This window comes from Pongo pygmaeus, chromosome X, assembly GCF_028885625.2.
Source record: "Pongo pygmaeus isolate AG05252 chromosome X, NHGRI_mPonPyg2-v2.0_pri, whole genome shotgun sequence".
In the NCBI taxonomy this organism is placed as follows: Eukaryota; Metazoa; Chordata; class Mammalia; order Primates; family Hominidae; genus Pongo; species Pongo pygmaeus.
Window position 1 is genome coordinate 109531583 of NC_072396.2, and position 20551 is coordinate 109552133.

Sequence of the window (20551 nt, forward strand, 5' to 3'; positions counted from 1 at the left end):
TTTTTTTTGAGACAGAGTCTTACTGTGTTGCCTAGGCTGGAGTGCAGTGGCACAATCTCGACTCACTGCAGCCTCTGCCTCCCTGGTTCAAGTGATTCTCCTGCCTCAGCCTCCTGAGTAGCTGGGATTACAGGTGCACACCACCACGTCCGGCTAATTTTTGTATTTTTAGTAGAGACGGGGTTTCACCATGTTGGTCAGGCTGGTCTCGAACTCTTGACCTCGTGATCCACCCGCCTCGGCCTCCCAAAGTGCTGGGATTACAGGCATGAGCCACCGCGCCTGGCCTCCCTATGTGCATTTTCTAAAAAATGTATCTAACTTAATGATTATGAGTAGACAGTTCTGTTGAATTTTATTTATGCAATCACATGACTATTTCTTTACTATGAAACATATAAAATTGTACTGTAAGTGAAACAAGTAGTTCCATTGTGTAATTATTTCATCATTACATATAATTTAATAAATACTTATTTTCAAATTAGGGAATAACAGACTTGGCATTTGTATACTTTAAACACTTAAGACTCCTTCAGCTTCTAAAGAATTTAGGTTAATTTACAAAACAGAAAGTGACTGGCTTACATTATGCTTTGAGTCTGTAGAAAATGGGTAATTGGGCCGGGCGCAGTGGCTCACACCTGTAATCCGAGCACTTTGGGAGACCGAGGCGGGCGGATCACCTGAGGTCAGGAGTTCGAGACCAGCGTGATCAACATGGAGAAACGCTGTCTCTACTAAAAATACAAAATTAGCTGGGCGTGGTGGTACATGCCTGTAATCCCAGCTACTAGGGAGGCTGAGGCAGGAGAATTGCTTGAACCCGGGAGGCAGAGGTTGCAGTGAGCAGAGATCTCGCCATTGCACTCCAGCCTGGGCAACAAGAGCGAAACTCCATCTCAAAAAAAAAAAAAAAAAAAAAAAAAAGGATAATTGAATTAAATAAACTGTTCTATGAAAGTGTGAGTTAGTAACTCTGACTATGTCGGCAGCCACAATTTTGCCTCCCTAAGCAAAGCATATAGAGTATACATGATCCCATTAAGAAATACAGCAAGATGTTTTGGGTCAAACCAAATATTTTACCAAAGCAGATTTTTTTTTTTTTTTTAAACTAATGATGATTCAACACTAATACCATGAACAAGACAAAATGAATTGTTGTGAGCACAAATTTTCTGCAAACATTATTTTAAAACTTGGCATATTTATGCCTATTAGTGAATACATCTTTATAATTTACAGCTTAACCTCTTCAGGTTTATAAGAACAAGCCAGTTTGACCACTGGAAAAGAAAAAGGAGAGACAGAGCAATAACCACAGTCTGTGAAGAGGCCTGCTCAGTGACGGTCTAGTTTATGCTGAAAAATACTGGAAGGCTTGCATCCCTCAATCTCTCAGTCAATTACTTTAGTTCTTTGAAATCACCCCATTAATTAGGACAAATCCTACGTTTTCTTGTGTCTAGATTTATCAGAGTTTTTTTCCATCTCTCTCTTATCCACAGTTTAGTTTTATATAATACAACCTGATAGCATCTTGTTATCATTTTGCCCTGATTTGCTTTGTGTCTTATTACATAAAAGGGGTACTAATATTTGGGAATTCACTCCTTATTAGAGTCAATTGAGATTTGTAACTTGATATGCAAGCTTATATTTTTATTATAAATAATTGTCTACAAAGGAATTCCTAGCATGATATGTTATCAGCATAAATTACTATGTTTTAATTGTAACATATTTTTAAAATATGCCCACAGGAATGGTTTTTCTCCTACTTAGTTTTGTAGAAGATTATTTTGTGTCTTCCTACTTCATTCCTAGTATGGATTCCAGATATATCACTTGCTTGATGGTAGTATAATTTTATAATTATATTGTTATTGGCAATTCAGAAAATGATTTCTATAGTTTCTTTAACATAAAGTGGATAACCAGAACGAGTTGATTTTCATTTATGTTTGAAACCAATTATAATTTTCGTACCAACCAACAGTTGGCACTTAATTTTCCTGGTCTGCAGATAACCAAGAGAAGATATTGCCATTCATTGGTCTCCTCACTCTCTTCTATAGCCAGAAGCTAGGCTGTAAATTGCCGTTTTCTGTAAAAGTTGGTCCATTTGACTCCCTCTCTTAATTACCGAACACTACTGTTGTGATGGTTTTAACTTGATTATGTACAATTGTTAGGCAAATACCAGTTAGGAGCTGTGAATGTTTTAGAAACATTTCCTCAGAATAATTGTGCTCAGTTTTTAAGGATAGGAACTGGAGTCTAGTCAGATATACATTTGATAAACAACCAATTACTCATCTCATGTTGTTCTTTACTGGGGGTATTTCTGTTTTTCTAGGGTGGAATAAATACAGAGGATGGTTCACTTTGCTCTGTCTGGACGAGAAGCTGTGATCTCCAGGATTGTTCTTTTTTAAATGAGATGAATGAATTTTTACCTTTAAGTAGGGTGCTTATATAGTTTATTATTCAAACGAGAAAACTTTTGAGAACAAAATAGGTTATTGCTAACTGTTATGCTGGGACAACTGGCATGAATTGGGGATTTATGCCAGGCAGACTGTATTACATGGTCTGTCACCTTGGGACAACATGGAGACTTGCCTCCCCACCACTTCTCCCAACCCTGTCCCTCTCCATCCACTCACACCCCAGCCTAAGAAAATGTTCTGTGAGACATATATAGCTCAGGGGATCTTTGAACTTACTGATGTGTATTCTTCTGCAGGGATTACTTAAAAAATAAATATCCCCCTACTCATCTATCTTCAAATCAATCAAAACAAGGTTTTTCATTATGTTTCCATGTCTCCCTCCTCTGCTGTTGTATCTCTTTAACAGTCAGACTCTCAGACAAAAGATAAGATACCATGCTCTTTCTAAAATGTAAATCTAATCATATCACTCTACTATGTAACACACTTCAATGGGTTTCTGTTACTATGGACTTTGTGATCTGGCCCCTGCCTCAAATCCCACCATTCTCTACCTCCCTCCTTTTGCTAATCAAGAATCTCTTTCTGTTCACAAAGTACCATTCCAAAGACATAGAAATATTCATATTGTTATATCCTAGATAGTAAGAAATGTGCCTACACATGAAAACTGCCCCATCATCTAGCACGGTGCCTGATGTATAATTGGCATTTAATAAATGTTGAATAAAGGAATGAATGAAGGGTTAAATGCCCCGAGAGAAATTTTATTTAAGGCAATCTATTTAAAATATGAATGAATATATAGCAGCAATTATACTCTTGATCTGCTTAGTTAAGAGTTTACTATATTGTTGGGCTCTTTTTTTTTTTTAGGCAAAGCATAGAGATATTGCTTTATAACATAACGTTCCCCGCACTGTCTTAAGGACCTTTAATATGCTTAAGGGAAGTTAATGTATTAATAATAGAAAGCCATTTCCCGGGGCCTAATTAGCCATATTTCAATCTTTGTAATTCTGTATGAGAAAAATATCCTCACAGAGTTCAAGTATCTGTGGCATATGTTTTGGCCTCTTATATATCTAGGGTATAAAGCTAACCTGGTAAATATGCATTCCAGATGGCTTTCATCAGATAAATCTAGTGAATAAGAGGCCCACTGATAAAAATGGAAGTTATAAAAAATTAATAAGTAAAGAAAATGGATGTTGAAATAAAGACCTGGGATAACCATCATGGATCTCACAATGATGCTTTACATTATAGCATGCAAAACACTTTTACGGACATTTTCTTCATTTAATTCTTGGAATTGTGGGGAGAGACTCTGTAAAGTAGGTAAGGCAAGGTAGTTGTTGTCATCCATGTTTCACATATGATGAAACTAGCTTATGATATTTTGTTCATTTATTTCAGCCAGTGTAACTAGGCTTCACTTATTTATGAGACTTCAGAATGAATAATAATCATGTTATAGGGTGCCCGAAGAAATTAATGATATTTAAGGAATCGCAGTCCTTAGCATAACTTTGGCTTATTTATTTATTTTTTGTCAAAAAAAACCAAACTTTGGTTTATTTAAAATGTGCTGATCTGTAAAACCAAACCACTAGGGTTTGAAGAAGACTGGCTGTATCTAAAGATTAGCAACATAAAGATTAGCCAGGTCCTGTTGGCTACTTATTCTGAATACTTAATAGGCTCAATTGAAAGCTAGTGAGGTTTTAATCAGTTGTCCATTTAGGACCCCTCATCAGCCCCAGTTCATAGGGCCTGTCTGAAATATTCTTAGGTAGCAGAGGTTGTACAGAAAGATCTTTGTGTTACTCTTCCCTCTTAAGCACAAAACACCAAAATGAATAAATGAATAAATCAATAAATTATACACTCTAATCTTGACCTCAGTGCATAAAAGCTAAGTACAGCTCTAGACCAGGTACAATCACCTGGCACTTCTACAGTATTTGAATTACTGAATTGTCACCAAAATATACATCAAGTATTTTTTCACATTGCAGACATTGTGCAACATGCCATAGAGCTCAGGAGAAGATGAGGAACTTTGACAGTGACATTTTTTAGGTGCAAGTGGCATATTTGTGAGTTATGAGCCTTATTCTCTGTAGTCCTAATAATACATTTATCCCTCATAGAAAAAGGGTTTCATAAATCAGCCATGGCAATGTGCAATATTCTCAAATTCAGGTATGGAGATGTATGTATAACTTTAGTATTCCCACTGGTTGTGCTGAAGTGTTGTTGAATGTGTGAGTGTGTATGTGTGTTTTCTCCGGATTCTGACTTTGATACAAACATTCAAAATCTTTAATAGACCCCCCTTTTCAGGTTAGCAAATCTTAGTAAATGTCTGTTGGCTCTACTCTTTATGATTCTTTTTTGCATCCATTTTAAAATTGAGATAACCGCTAGAAAATAATTAGAACTAATGTACTAGTGTAATCAACCAATGAGTTCTTTCTGCCTGCTGCACAGACAAAATCAATTCACTAGGACTGCAGCATTGCAGTAAAGAAAGTTTAATTGATACAAGGCTGGCCACACGGGACAAGAAGTTCTTGCTCAAATCAGTTCCCCTGAAGGCTCAGAGGTTAAGGTTTTTCAAGGATAATTTGGTGGGCAGGGAGCTAGGGAATGGGTGCTGCTGATTGGTTGGGAATGCAATCATAGGGGTGTGGAAAATGGTCCTCATGCACTGAGTTGGCTTCTGGGTGGGAGGCCACAAAAACAGTTGAGTCCTGAGTCATGATTCTACCTCTGGGTGGGGTCAGTCATTTGCCAGAATGCAAAAGTCTGAAAAATATTTCAGAAGACCCATGTTAGGTTCTACAAAAGTGATGTTATCTACAGGAGTAATTGGGGAAGTTACAAATCTTGTGACCTTCAGAACAATGGCTAGTTGTTGTTTAACCACACCTACATCTTAGCAGAATTCAGGTCCCTCTTATAAGCCTAACCTGTGGCCTTTTGTTAGTTTTACAAAGGTGGTTTAGTTTTGGGAAGGGCTGTTATCATCCTTGCTTTAAGGTTAATCTATAAACTAAATTACTTTCAAAGTTAGTTTCATCTATACCCAGGAATAACCAAAAGCAGCTTGGACATTAGAAGCAAGATTGAGTAAACTATGTCATATTTCTCTTACTGTCATAATTTTGTAAAGATGGTTTCCCTAGTTAAGATAAATTTTCTAAGATTCTGGTGATCCCATGAAGACCTCAAATCAATAAATATTTTTGAGTGTAAAAAAATACGTATTACTATGCTAGGCACTTTGACATATCTCTTCTCATTTAATTGACACAACTACACTCCGAGGGCATTATCAACCTCCCTATTTCATAAATGAGGAAACTGAGGCACAGATAATTAAAATGACATATCTTAATCAAAGGTCTTTAACAAGTCATTGAATAATTTTGTTCTTTCCTAGAAAGTGAGTATAACCAGCTTCACAGTTGATCATTTTAGCAATTGAGATGATGTTTGTGAAATGGCTTTGAATACTCTGAACTGTCATGAGAAGTTTGTTTGTTGTCTAGTTTTACCAGTAGTGCTGGATTGCCTAATGAGCAGGCTAATCATGCGTTTATGGCATTAGCAATGCAGCATATCTATAAATCTTGGTGAATCTTTTTAAAGCATGAAAGTAGCCATTAGAAAAAGATCTTTTTGGATTTGCTTAAACTTATTTTATATTTTAGAGTTGTGTTTTACTTTGAATTACCTGTTTGGTCATATGATCTTTTCAGAACTGAAGGCCTCTAAATGTCTTAATCTAGCTCCTTATTGCATTTTGGATGTTTGAGAACTCATTTATTCATTCAATCATTTACCATTTCTAAAATCTACAAAGAACTGACTTTTCCTTTCTTCTCATATTCTTAGAGAATCAATCACCCTTCTTTGAGAGTCAACTGGCATTACATTAGTTTAGGCCCTCATTATCTCTTACTTCGGCCATTGTAGCAGCCTAGTAACTACTCTCCCATGTTCAGTCTTTCTCTTCTTCTAGCTTATTTAATTGCTACTTATAAATTTACTTTACCAAAACTCTCCTTCTTTCATCAGGAACCTGTAAAGGATCTCTATTGTTTACCATATCAAGACCAACCCCTCTGCGGTATTTTCAAGATCTTCAAATACTGACTCCTATCCACCTATTTAGTCTCTTTTTCACTGTGTCCCTAGTCTTCTGTTTTGCTTAACCTGATTTTCTCATTGTTTTCTACAGAAGCTATGCTCATTCCTACATCCAAGATTATGCTCTTGATATTGCTCTGACATGTAATGTTTTTTCTCCTTTTCTCCATGTATCCAAATTTTCACCAACCACCAACATTCAGCTCAAGTTCTGAATCCTCTGTGAAGTCCTCTCTGCTACTTCAGGTGATGCTCAACTCTCCTTCCTCTGGTTACCCTATTATAATTGTGGCATATATTTTAGTAACTAATTGCCTTCTAATTATTTTATATGTGTTGGTTTTACCTCTGTAACCAAACTGTAACTCCCCAGAAAGCATAGCAGAATACTACATAGTAAATACTAAATAAATAAATATTTTTATTGGTTTATTAGCCAAGTAGTATAGAGACTTTATGAATTTTAAATTACCTAATGTGACTAGATGGAATTAGGAATAGTGATTAGAGTGCTTTGTGTCTTTTTAAAATTCATAAATATGTATATAGGCTTTATTCAAACACTCAAAGTTTGAAACTAGAAACCGCTTCTCAAACCAGTCTGCCCCCTCTGAGACTGAAAGGGTTCTCACATATATCCTCATGGAGCCATCATAAAGAAAAAGAGGTATTCTTAATTTTTTTAATTAAAACAATAAAAAGAAAAGAAGAAGAGATATTCTTAAACTCATTTTAGAGATGAGTAGAGGCTGAGAAGAGTATAATGAGGAAGAGATGCTTTATTTCGTAAGAAAGAAAGGTGAGAAACAAAGACATTCCAGATGTATAGAGCCCTGGAAAAGAGACATCGTATATCTTCAGTACATTCAGTGATGTATAAATAGTACAATATGGCTGGAACCTCAAGTTGATTCAAGGCAAGTGAATGTAGGGAAATAAAAGATGTGGTTTGAAAAAAATCTCAGTGTGTCCAAAATTTAGCTCATCACATTTGTGATCTCCTTCCCAAATCTTTTTATCTTCCTTCTCAGTGATTGTTCCACCACCCACCCAGTTTTTTAAGTCAGAAATTCAGATGTCATCCTTGACTTTCTCTTTTTTCTTCTCTCTATACAGCCAAATGCTAGGTTCTGCTAAGTATGCATCTAAATTAACCTGGGAAATTGTTAGAAATGCAAATTCTAAAGTTCAACACCAGCTAATAAATCAGAAGCCCTGTGGATGGTGCTCAGTTCTCTGTTTTATCAAGTCCTCCAGGGGATTTTTTTGCATGAGAAAGTTTGAAAGCCATTGCTGCAGGCAATGAGGAGTCATTGAGAGGCTTGAAGCAGGAAAATGACCTAGTAGAATATGCATTTTAGAAAGGTCATTCTGGTATTTATATGGAAGATAGATGGTAAGGGAGCAAAATTAAAGGTAACAGAACTAGTTAGTAGAATACAAAAAATAAGATAATAAAAGACATAGAGGAAAAGATAAATTTGTAAGGTATTAAAGAGCTAAAATTGATCAATTTATGTTACCATTCGGATGCACAGGGTAAAGAAGAGGGAGTGATAGGTGTCTGGTCTTGCACACTAAGTAAATATAATCATCAGGGTTTGGGGAACAATCATCAATGCCCCTTCCTTCCCTCCTTCCTTTTTTTAATAAAGTTGAGATGACTTTACGGTAATCAGGTATAAATATTTTTTTAAACAGTTGTCTCCTTGAGTCTGGACCTTGGGAGAGAGGTCAGGCTTATCGATAAGGATTTTGGAGTCAACGATATACTAGCTGGTAATAGCTACTGTCTGAATGGATTAAATAACATAAAAGACAAATCTTTTCCTCTATGTCGTTTGTTATTTAATCCATTCAGACAGTAGCTATTACCAGCTAGTATACTGTTGACTCCAAAATCCTTGTCTACAGGCCTGACCTCTCTCCCAAGGAAGGAAGCATTTCAGGGTGAGAAGAGAACCAAGGATGAAGTCCTTGATAAGACCAATACTTAAGGGAGGTCTCCAGGGAATCCTGAGTAATGGTTAAAGAGTAAGGGAGAGAACTAGAAAATTGATATCATACTGGTAGAGGAGGATAGAATTTCAATGAGACTAATAGTGTTGAATGCTGTAGATAGGTCAAGTAAGATAGCTAATTAGTTATATTAGTTAGTGCATAAGTTCCAAACCCCTGGGCCATGTACCAGTATCAGAACCAGGCCACACAACAGGAGGTGAGTGACAGGTGAGTCAGCAAAGCTTCATCTGTATTTACAGCTGCTCCCCATCACTCATGTTACTGCCTGAACTCTGCCTCCTGTCAGATCAGCAGCAGCATTAGATTTTCATAGCAGCACGAACCCTGTTGTGAACTGTACATGTGAGGGATCTAGGTTGCACGCTCCTTATGAGAATCTAATGCCTGATAATCTGTCACTGTCTCCCATCACGCCCAGATGGGACCATCTACTTGCAGGAAAATAAGCTCAGGGATTCCACTGATTCTACATTATGGTGGGTTGTATAATTATTTCATTACATATTATAATGTAATAATAATAGAAATAAAGTACATAATAAATGTAATACACTTGAGTCATTCTGAAACCTGCCACCTCCCCAGTCCATAGAAAAATTGGCTTCCATGAAACCAGTTCTTTGTGCCAAAAAGGTTGGGGTCTCTGAGTTAGGGGATCACTGTCTTTAGCAATTACAACTTCAAGGAAGTTTTGAGAGCAGAAGGTGGCAGTACATTAAGGAGTAAATTGGAATAAATAAATGGAATTTTTAGCTATTACTAGTTTATGAAAGGAAGGAAAGAAAGAGGGAGTGACAGCTAGATTGAGACAAAACATCAATGGGATTTTCTTTTATTGACCAAGAGAATTTTGTATGTTTACAATCTGAAAGAAAAAGTGAATTGGGAAGAAAAATTTGAAGATACATAGAGAAACAGAGAACTTGATGGAATAAGATCTCAAAGAATAAATGAGGAGATAAGATCCACAGCAGAGTAGGAGGTATTAGCTTTAAATATTGTATTTTTATTGTCTTTTAATGCATTGGCCTCTCCCAAGTAAATTGAGAACCCCTCAAATGAATAGACACAGTCTTTTTCAGTCCCTAGTTTAGGGCTCAAAATTTTTTTTGCTGAATGAATTAAGATCATTTCTTGATTTACTTTGATGTTTCTTCTCTCCCCCACTTACTCTTTTTTTCCCCCAATTTTCCATCCTTAGCTCTCTTCTCTTGTCACTGTATTCAATTGCTCCAGGAGATCTCAAAAATGCCTAAAGTTTCTTTTTCTGAGACAGGAGAGGTTGAGATGTGACTAGACCTTTTATACTCAGAGTAATGCTGAATCATTAATTATACCGTCCCTTCCTGTTTGCCTTCCCATGGAGCCACACTAAGTAGAATTGGATTGGATTTGAGGGTTGTTTTCCAACATGCTGCAGACACTTGATATACAACCTCTTATTTTTTTAGTTTTATTTTTGGCAGGCCCCTTCTTAACCCTACAACCTCAGAAACTTTCCATTTTTGTACCTGCTCCGTTCTTCCAGTAGAAAGTAACCCTTGATGCATAGCTTCTTGGACTGGAAAGGTCATTAGAGTTTTTTGATGATGATTCCAAATGCAACAGAGTAGCTTGCGTGTTTCAATAGATTTTTCTTTGTTTTGACTTTGTTGACCTATCATTTGCTGAATGATATAAGCAGCTTCACAATAAAAGAGGGTATATTATACACAGGTTGAAGCAGGATAAGTATTTTTGTCCTAAGAGAAAAATCTGATCTAAAGATATATTTGATTTGTGTGTGTGTGTGTGTGTGTGTGTAATTAGGAATGACCATTTGAAGTAGAAGCAGAGATGTCCAAGAGCCCAATTTTCAAAGTAATAATTTGCTATATTTATTTCAAAGTAAGGCTCTATGGCTAATTTTAGGAAAGGCCTGGGAAATGAACCAACATGCTTTAGGAAGATTCAGATGTTTAGTTTTAAACCTTTCCATACATGCTTTAAAACATTCTAATAGTTATCTGTGGAAGAAGTGCATTTTAAACATAAGAAAAAAAGGCCTTTCTACAGCAACTGAAAGTTAAATTAGAATGCCAGCTGTTATAAGGAGCGTGTTAATCTTCCTCTAGGGCAAGACTGTTCTTCTGATCTTCTCCTGTTTTCTCTACAGTGCCCAACACAGTGCAGAGAAACTAGTGGAAACTTAGTCCATACTTGTTGACTTGAAAGTTTACAGAAACATTTTGTCCTCTACAACCTCCTTCAGACTATCCCTGTCGACCCTATATTTAGAAAATGGGTTCTTGTCTAAGTCTGGAGACAAGGTTATATCTGTGGAACAGATGCTCATTATAGTTCACATGCATATTGAACAAAAATTCAGAAAAGCAATGAGGTGAATTTTATAATCTTCAGAAATCCCCTTGAAAGGGCCACAAGAATAGGAAGCTGGTGCATATCATCCTCTCTAATTGTCTGCTCTCTAGTTGGCACCACCAATGTTTTGGGTTCCAACTCACTGACCCATTTTTTTATTCCTCTGCTTTTTCAAAAAAAAATATAAACTTTAAAAGACACTGTTACTATTTACTAATGCCACTTGACTGGTTACTTTTTGTACTTGTCCTTATAAGCAGCGTATAGGTCAAAATCAATGTAAACATTACCTATACCTCTCAAGCAGTCTCTCCCCTTACCATCCCTATCCTTCTTAGAGGTCGCTTCCTTAATACTCCAAACATATGCTTTTCTCTATCATAGAACTGATCACCCTATATTGTAATTGCCTATTATGTTTGTCTGTGTCCCCCATATTGAACCACAGGCAGAAACTATCTTCCATTTTTGTATCTCCTGTACCTGACACAAAGTCTGGCATATAATAGAATATTCAATATATATTTGTTGGATGAATGAATGTATGATGCTCCAATATAGCCAAATTTGCCAGTCTACTTTTAAGGCCTTCATTAATCTGATGCTATTTTAATTTTTCAACTTCATTTATTTATGAGCACCTATTATGTTCCAAGCACTATAGATTATAATGGTAAAAAAATAGAAATTATCCCTACTTTTATAAAACTAATAGTTCAGTGGAGGAGGCAGACATATTATCACACAAATAAGTATAAAATTACAGCTGTGGTGTCTTGAATGAGAGGTACACAGTGCTGTAAAGGCTAATAATGGGGCAGGGTGGGAAGTTTTCCTAATCTAGGAGGAAGTGATACTTAATCTGGGATCTGAAAGACAATTAGCATTAGTTAAGTAGAAATCAAAAGAAAATATTCTAGGAAGTGAGAACAGTCTCCTGTGCAGTAGAATCAGAGGCAGCAGAAGGGAGAGATGAAGCTGGAGAAGTTAGCAGGTGCTAAATCATGTATTACCTTACAAACCATGTTAATGAGCTTTTGTCTTTATTCTAAAAGCGACAGAAAACATATCCTACAACATTGTTGGTCTTTCTGTTCTTTTTCAAAACCACAAATCTTAGTCTTTGTACTTCTAATCATACTATCCTCTACTTGTATTATAGTCACCACCCTTTTCCACTGATTCAAATCTTGTTTTTTGTTCAGGTATAGTTCAAGTCTTATGTCCTTCAAGATGACTCCTTTATTAGTTCAGTCTAGACAGAATAACCTTTCATATTGTATAGCACAAATTTATACTGTTTATATACTTATTGTGCGGGCTCTTATATCATCCTACCTTATACTTTTATGATGATTTCATACATGGCTTTTCACTCAAGAGACTGTGTAATATTTGTTTTCTGAATCCCTCTTAAATATCCATAGCCCAGTACTTGATTCACACTGGATTCCCAAGATACACTGAGCCATGAAACTTGATATAAACCAAATCTTAGAATATATTAAGGGAAATACTTTGATCCTAATGCTCTTGGTGATGACACAAGCGCAGCCATTTGAAAAATAAAAAATGCAGTTATATTACCTGGTTTTATTGGCTACATCATAGCAATTACTTCACTAAGTTAACTTGTCTTTTCACTGCACTTATCAATCTGCATTTTACTCATTCAATAAAAATATACTGAATGTAGATTATGAAGCAGCTACTGTGTAAGTAAGGACTGGGAATTAAAAACTGAATACAATATGGTCTTGACTATTATCTTACTCTGTTTTGTGCTGCTATAACAGAATATCTGAGACTGGGCAATTTATAATGAACAGAAATGTATTGGCTCACAATTCTGGAGGCTGGAAATCTGATACAGAGGTACCACTAGGTTTGGTAATTCTGATTCCAAAATGGTGCCTTCAGCACTGTGTCCTCCAGAGGGGAGGAACAATTAATATTCACATGGCAGAAGGCAGAAGATCAAAGAGATAAAAAGAGGACAAACTCATTCCTTTATAATGGCATTAATCTCACTCATGAGGGTGAAACCTTCATGGCCTAATCACATCTTGAAGGTCCCACACTTTCATATTGTTAAAATTGTAATTACATTCCAGTATGAGTTTTGGAGGGGCTGAACATTCAAACTGTAGCAATCATCACAGAGCTAAAAATATGGTGTCCAAAGCTATTAAAAATCACATTTCTGTTGCCAAAAGGTTATATGAGATTCGTTGACACTCAGGATCCTTAAGCAGAGTACAAATGATGTATTTCATTTTCACAGGAAATGTAGCCTCACCGTAAGTTTATGGATACAAAGTCTGGATATTGTGGAATGTCCTCAGCATTAAAGTAATGTAACAAAAATAATTTCCTCTGTGAGTATTATAGTCTTTGATATTGAACCTTTAGGCACTGTACAGGTAATGCTCTGTGAAAAGCAGAGTTTTATAGGGATAACAATTCATCTATACTTTTCAGTAAGGCTAGGTAAAATTTCTTCCAATTGGGAGGCAGTCCAGAGCTAGGACTCCCTTAGGTTGGTGACTTTCTTTATGAAGCCATTAAGAAGTTATGAAGGTATCTGGAGATAGAGATCATCAATCAGTGATTGATTATTAGCTTTTTTAAAAGAAAGACTTTGGCCAAGTATATGAAATTCTGATTATTTACCCTAATTCTTATGAAATCTTAGGGTAACTGTTAATATAAAGTAATTAACATTAAAACATTAATATAAATTCTTAATAATTTAGTTAACTCTTTGAGTTAATCAAAACCTTACTAAAATCTTTGTCCTGTTAAAGGAGACACAGAAAACTACTTATTCTATTAATTAGCATACATTTTAAAGTATCCTGAAGGTAACTAGCAAAGTTTAGGTGCTTGAAAAAAATTGTCATTTTCCTAATCTGCCATTTGAAGAAAAATGCTCCTAAAATTAAACTATTACTATGTTTTGTTCATGGGACATGTTACATCAGGGGATGTTTCCTAAAGGTTTCATAGAGAAGTAGTCAATACAGCTTTCAAAAATGAAAATAAAATTTAAAAATAACCTAACATTAATTTTGACTCCTTTTTTAAAATCTTCAGTTGTTTCATCTGAAGCAATACAGAGTTGCAAAACATTATCACTCAATCATAAGGATCTTTCAAAAATTATACCACCCTGCTATGAAAGACTCAATTTCAAAATATTAATGATTACAAGCCAGAGCTTCTGTAAACATACATCTCAACTTTGAATACTGGCAACACTCAGCAAGATAAGGATGACAAGAAAACATACTTTCCTAGCCTGTTTTCAAAGCACATATACATTTTTAAAAGGTCGAGGGGAGGGACACTGTAAGAATGTATTATTATAGCTTTTTACTAAACTGATTTATTTTAGATATCTTTTTGTTCATATCTTTTATGTCTCCATCGTAGTAATTGTATTCTTATATGATGAAAATAGGATGAAACAAAACCACTGAGAATATACACACTGTCTTTGTTCCTGAAGGACAAACGGTGACCCAAGTCATGGGCTGCTTTGGCTTTGATTAAAATTAAAATCTTGTACAGATTCCAGTTCTGAACATATGTCTCATACTCTATGTGCTCACATTAGGGTGCGTTAAAAATATTTTTTGCTAACAGATTACAGTAGGTAACAGTATGCCTTTGTTTCCTACAAAAGAATGAGTCAGTAAATTGTTCTACTTAGTGGTTAAAAGACTAGCTCAAGATGCAAATATATCCCAATAGCTCTAAATCCCACTGTAATTCTTCCTAATTTAAGGCATTTATGAACTCATAACAGAGGCTCAAGCTGTTCATATTTCTAGCTTATTTTATTTATCTTTCTCTTATTACCTGTTCTACTCTAAGCTTTGCAAATCTTGAAAATCCTAAAAATGTCAAAGGAGAGACTTCACCAATTAAAGTGTGCTGCAACATAGTGGAGAGAATGGAACCATTGTGTGGTTCATATAGAACTGCATGATTTATATGAGTTTTCTTTCCTTCCCATGATTTGTTGTAGCAACCAACTTCACATAGTCATGTAAAAATTAGAGGGTTCTAAGTTCTTCCAATTGGCTCTGTATTTCAAAGTACCTGTTGAACTAGGCAAACAGAATAGCATCATTTTTTTTTAATAATCAGTGATTTGGTGAAACAGGTGGAAGATACATTTTTGTTTCCAAATGCTTTCTAAGAATGACTATAAATGCACAGTTTATTAAAGAAATTCAACAATGCCATTTCCCTGGTGCTTCTCTACCAAGTAAATGATATTTTGAAATACTATTTTTTTTTCTAAAGTATAAAAGACCCACCCAGCCATTGTATAAAATGAGGAAACTCTTCTTGTTGTGTTAACATCTTGAATCTAGTCTCAGGGAAGCTGTTTTATGAGATTTACTGGTGCAATTTGGTTGCAGATGCTCATGATTTATAGAAAAGCTCATGGAAACAGACAGAATCTGTATAAAGAACCAAAATAAAAACAAAAACATTAGGTAACTCACATGAGGTGGATGTCACATTGATCATATTTTTGTCATTTTGGTTTAATGTTCATGTCTTGAATATTTGAGAGTCATGCTATGTGACCTTCAGATCCCTGTAGAGTGGTTCAGGTTCAAACTCCTGGAAGGCTCACATGTGATAAGGTTTGGGATACTACCTTTCTCAGCCTGTGAAATTTGAGACTTTCCCCACATTTTCCCCTAACCAATTTATCCAAGCCTCCACACCTCCAAACGGCCATTAAATTTTGAACTCCTACTGCTCTCATTCTCTTTCTTCCCTCTTTTGTTAACGTAATAATTTACCAACCAGTTTTTCTTTAGGAAACAAAAATGTATTGCTGCCTACTCTGATGTTTGCACAGTGTTTTAGAAGGCAAACTTCTTATAGATGGTATACAGCCTGGTGCTTCTCCCTTCCAAAGTGCTAGTTATAAAGTTGATGTTCATCATTGTCTTATTAATTGATTGATCCTGTGTCCTGTCCCTCAACTAGTCTTAGACATTGTGTTTAGAAGATAAATAGAGCAGGGAATTTTTCATCTGGCCTCATTGTTCCTCCAACCACAGAGATGTGAGCCCACCTAGTGACAAAGTACTAGAAAAGAGAGCAGACTGTCAGTTTCATCCTTGTCTGTCAGAGCATGAAACTGATTTAGATGACTTTGCCTAGTTGATGTTAAGCACATTCTCATTTCCCATGTTAAGCCTTACAGATCAACTAGACTAGAGTAGTGCCATGATATGTTCTCACCTCTTTTCCCAGCCCCTAGGTTACCTCATCACACCACCATGGATTACACTGTTAGTATTTGTTGCTTTTATTACAGATGATTTCTAATATGTAATTTATTTTCATTAAAGGATGATGCTTTATTCTTCCTTGAAATTTTCTGTTCTCCCTCCCCTTTTTTTCCTATTCTGTTCAAGGACAGGAGGGATGAGGCACATTTATTCTCAAAAAGGAGAGCAGATGTAGTGGTTGGTAGGGATGGCAGGATCTCCTGAACTTACAATTCTATATTTTGCATATTTATATTCAAATGGTTCAACAAATATATAGGAAAGGATCCTACAGGACTCTACAGTTTCCAGAATTGATGATTTGACATCTGAAAAGGTATTTTTCTTCATAGCTTGAGAAGAAGTTAAAGCAAGGCTCTTAGTATACATTCAATCTAAAATTCAACAAAAGATTCTTCTCATTTACAGAATGAAATAAATGCATATTAATATATTTCGCCATACTTTCACAAGATTTTATTTGCTACTACATAGACACCTAGGTTATATGCTACCCTAACCAATAAAAATTCTATGACCAAGTTTATATATTTCCTATACAAGCAGATTTTTTTGTATGTTTTGAAACATTCTAAGACAGTAGTGTTTATTCTCACATATGGTTATAAACATATATATATAGAGATAGATTTGTTTTTGATAAGTGATGTATGGTTCATGTAAGTGTCTTTACAATGTATTATATTTAAGGTTTGATTTTGTAGACATGTTTAGTTTGATTTTTGGAGTTTCAAAGCTTGTGAAAATCATTTTGGTTCAGAATAATAAAATAAGTTAGATAATGAAATTTATATGCATTTTCATATGTCTGTACAGAACTTGATGTAAATACTCAAACATTCTTCCTTTATATACCTTTAGGTTTAACTTTGATTTGATTTAGTAACATAAGATTAACAGTGATATAAATTTTGGTTCCTCTAGAGAAAGAAATACTTGAGACCACTAAAATTAAAAATCTTGCATTAACATCCTATAATTGTATGAAAATTTAATAAGCTTCAGAAAATATAATATATTTGGAGCCTTTTATAACATAGTGTAGCATTTGTTTGGAACATGGAATGAAAGTTAAGAGTGAAACCCAGGTTTTAGCCAAGGGCAGGAAGGTGGCGAAGGGAGGCAAATCCGAGTGGGTAGAGGGAGGGGAAGGGCAGGAGGAGAAAAAGGTGGGAGGAGGACCAGGTGGGAGGGTGGCGGCTCACTCAGGACCCAGCGGGGGCAGCGCGATGAGGTGGGTGACCCTGTTCCTGAACGGCAGCCCCAAGAATGGAAAGTGTAGGAGACTTAAATGAATATGACTGATTGTCACACAAAAAAGGTGTGTCCTACTTCAACACTCAACATTCAAGAAATATTTATCAAAGGCCTGCTGTAAGCCAGGTGGTTGCTGTATATGGAATTTTATCTGATTTGCTTTCTGTGGCCAGCAGTAAACTCGGCATAGAAGCCACCAGTGTGTATAATGGGAAAGGTGGACTGATAGATGATATTGCTTTGATCAGGGATGATGATGTTTTGTTTGTTTGTGAAGGAGAGCCATTTATTGATCCTCAGACAGATTCTAAGCCTCCTGAGGGATTGTTAGGATTCCACACAGACTGGCCGACGTTAAACGTTGGAGGGCGGTACTTTACAACTATATGCGTTACTCCTACCAGGTTGTAGCATGCATCTTTTTGAGAGAGCAGCTGGGATCAAGTATACTCTTGATTTGAATGTGTTTGTTTATAAAGACAAATGGAGAAATCAATTTTTTTCCCTGAATTCTAAGGAGCACTTTAGTGAATAAAGAACCTGACAGTATGCTGGCCCACATGTTTAAGGACAAAGGTGTCTGGGGAAATAAGCAGTATCATAGAGGAGCTTTCTTAATTTACCGAAGTCCTGAGTACTTTGAACCCATTTGGAACTACTTGTGTCATAGACAGCTCATTGTAAATGATGGCATTAATTTATTGGGTGTGTTAGAAGAAGCAAGATTTTTTGGTATTGACTCATTGATTGAACACCTAGAAGTGGCAATAAAGAATTCTCAACCACCAGAGGATCATTCACCAATATCCCGAAAGGAATTTGTCCGATTTTTGCTAGCAACTCCAACCAAGTCAGAACTGCGATGCCAGGGTTTGAACTTCAGTGGTGCTGATCTTTCTCGTTTGGACCTTCGATACATTAACTTCAAAATGGCCAATTTAAGCCGCTGTAATCTTGCACATGCAAATCTTTGCTGTGCAAATCTTGAACAAGCTGATCTCTCTGGATCAGTGCTTGACTGTGCAAATCTCCAGGGAGTCAAGATGCTCTGTTCTAATGCAGAAGGAGCATCCCTGAAACTGTAATTTTGAGGATCCTTCTGGTCTTAAAGCCAATTTAGAAGGTGCTAATCTGAAAGGTGTGGATATGGAAGGAAGTCAGATGACAGGAATTAACCTGAGAGTGGCTAACTTAAAAAATGCAAAGTTGGAGAACTGTAACCTCAGAGGAGCAACTCTGGCAGGAACTGATTTAGAGAATTGTGATCTATCTGGGTGTGATCTTCAAGAAGCCAACCTGAGACGGTCCAACGTGAAGGGAGCTATATTTGAAGAGATGCTGACACCACTACACATGTCACAAAGTGTCAGATGAGAATTTTAGGGGCTGGAGGAAGATGTAGAAGATGAAAATATTTTCCTTATCACTTTTCTTTCTCCACTCACTCAGTTGTCTAGAAGAAATAACACTGTAAGGAAATTTAAAAAAAAAAACATTTAGAGGATTATGCTTGTTCTGAGTGGTGCATAAGGGAAAAAACTGACTTTTTTCCATAGTCTGATTTTTAACAGAAAAGCACTCATTTAATAGATGTAGGGAAACTAGATATTGCTGCCTTTTGAACGGGGTAGAGGGGTTTACCTGGTTTTATGACCAGGAATAGTATCTATTATATTTGCTTTTAAATAGGCATGATGTGGAAATACCATCTTGGTTTGAGATGCATTTGAGGATTTTAATTTATGGAAAGCACAACATATGCAATTATATTTATTGAATACCTAGGTACAGTATGGATATTTAAGTTGTTAAAACGTTATGAAAACTTGGAAAAGGTTGTTCAGGTTTATAAATAGCTTTAGTGATGCCTCCCCTCTTTAAATACCTGTCATACCATATGAATATGGTGAGATTAGACTCCGTAAGACTCTTTTCAGGTTCATTTTTATAATGTTTACTTTTTAGGACAAAACAGTAGCTAAATTAAAGTAATATCCAGTTCTTACTGATTGAGACAGAGTGGAAAGAAAGACATCGTTGTACATCACTGTCATTCCAAAGATACAGTGGAACTCCGGATGGAGGAATGACTTACCTATCACTACAACACTTATAAATGAGAATTTCTCAGAATTTCATTCTAGGCAAGTTCCACTCAACACCAGACCAAGCAATTCTATCTATTTACACTATTAGCCTACTTTTCTCATACAGTCATCACAAGCATAGGAAGATACTTCAAAACCAAAAAACCAAGGTGCATCATTAATATTCATTTAATTCAAATACCAAATAGTTTACATAGGGCCAGCTTAGAAATAGATACTAAATCCAGATCTACTGCAATCAAAGCTTATATGAGTGAATATGGTAGAGTTGCCTGCTAAAAGGCAATGTAATATAATTGCAGCTAGAACCCTACAGTGGGGAATGAGGAATTTTAAACACACATTTGATTACAGCCACCAAAAAATAGATGTAAAGTAAAAATAAAAGCATTTGGCTGGTCCAAGGTGTAATACCAATCAGTCAGCACCTGTGATTCTTTTACTTATATTTATTGTGTTTTTTTTTAAACAAATTTTAGCCCAATTTTCTTGAATCATTATCTCTCTGCAGCAGCAGAGGAAGGGCCTGTACCTCCCTACCAATGACCTGGTGTCCTTATTTTCTACCCCAAGAGCAGGGATATTAGCTGTGTCCAAATGGGTTCTAAATTCTACAGACTCATCAACATGAGGCAAGGAATCATTGAAAACCACCTGTGTCTCCTTTGGGAGGATGACATATCTTTAGTATTTACATAGCGTATTCTTCTATATCTACATATGCAAACTTTCCTTAACAGTAGAGGGTACATATGCACAGTGGGAGGAGATCAGACCTTTACAAGTGAAGGAAAGCAACTTCAGAAATGAATTATTTTCTTTGCTTTATTATTTTTACCAAGACAGAGAAGTATTGTAT

General features: G+C 36.0%; 1 protein-coding gene and 1 pseudogene across 1 annotated transcript in view; both read left to right on the forward strand.

Annotated features, from left to right (window-relative positions):
- Positions 1-20551, forward strand: part of IL1RAPL2 (interleukin 1 receptor accessory protein like 2) — a 662085-nt gene that overhangs the window by 281031 nt on the left and 360503 nt on the right. The window lies entirely within an intron of this gene.
- Positions 18059-19068, forward strand: LOC129025013 (BTB/POZ domain-containing protein KCTD9-like; annotated as a pseudogene).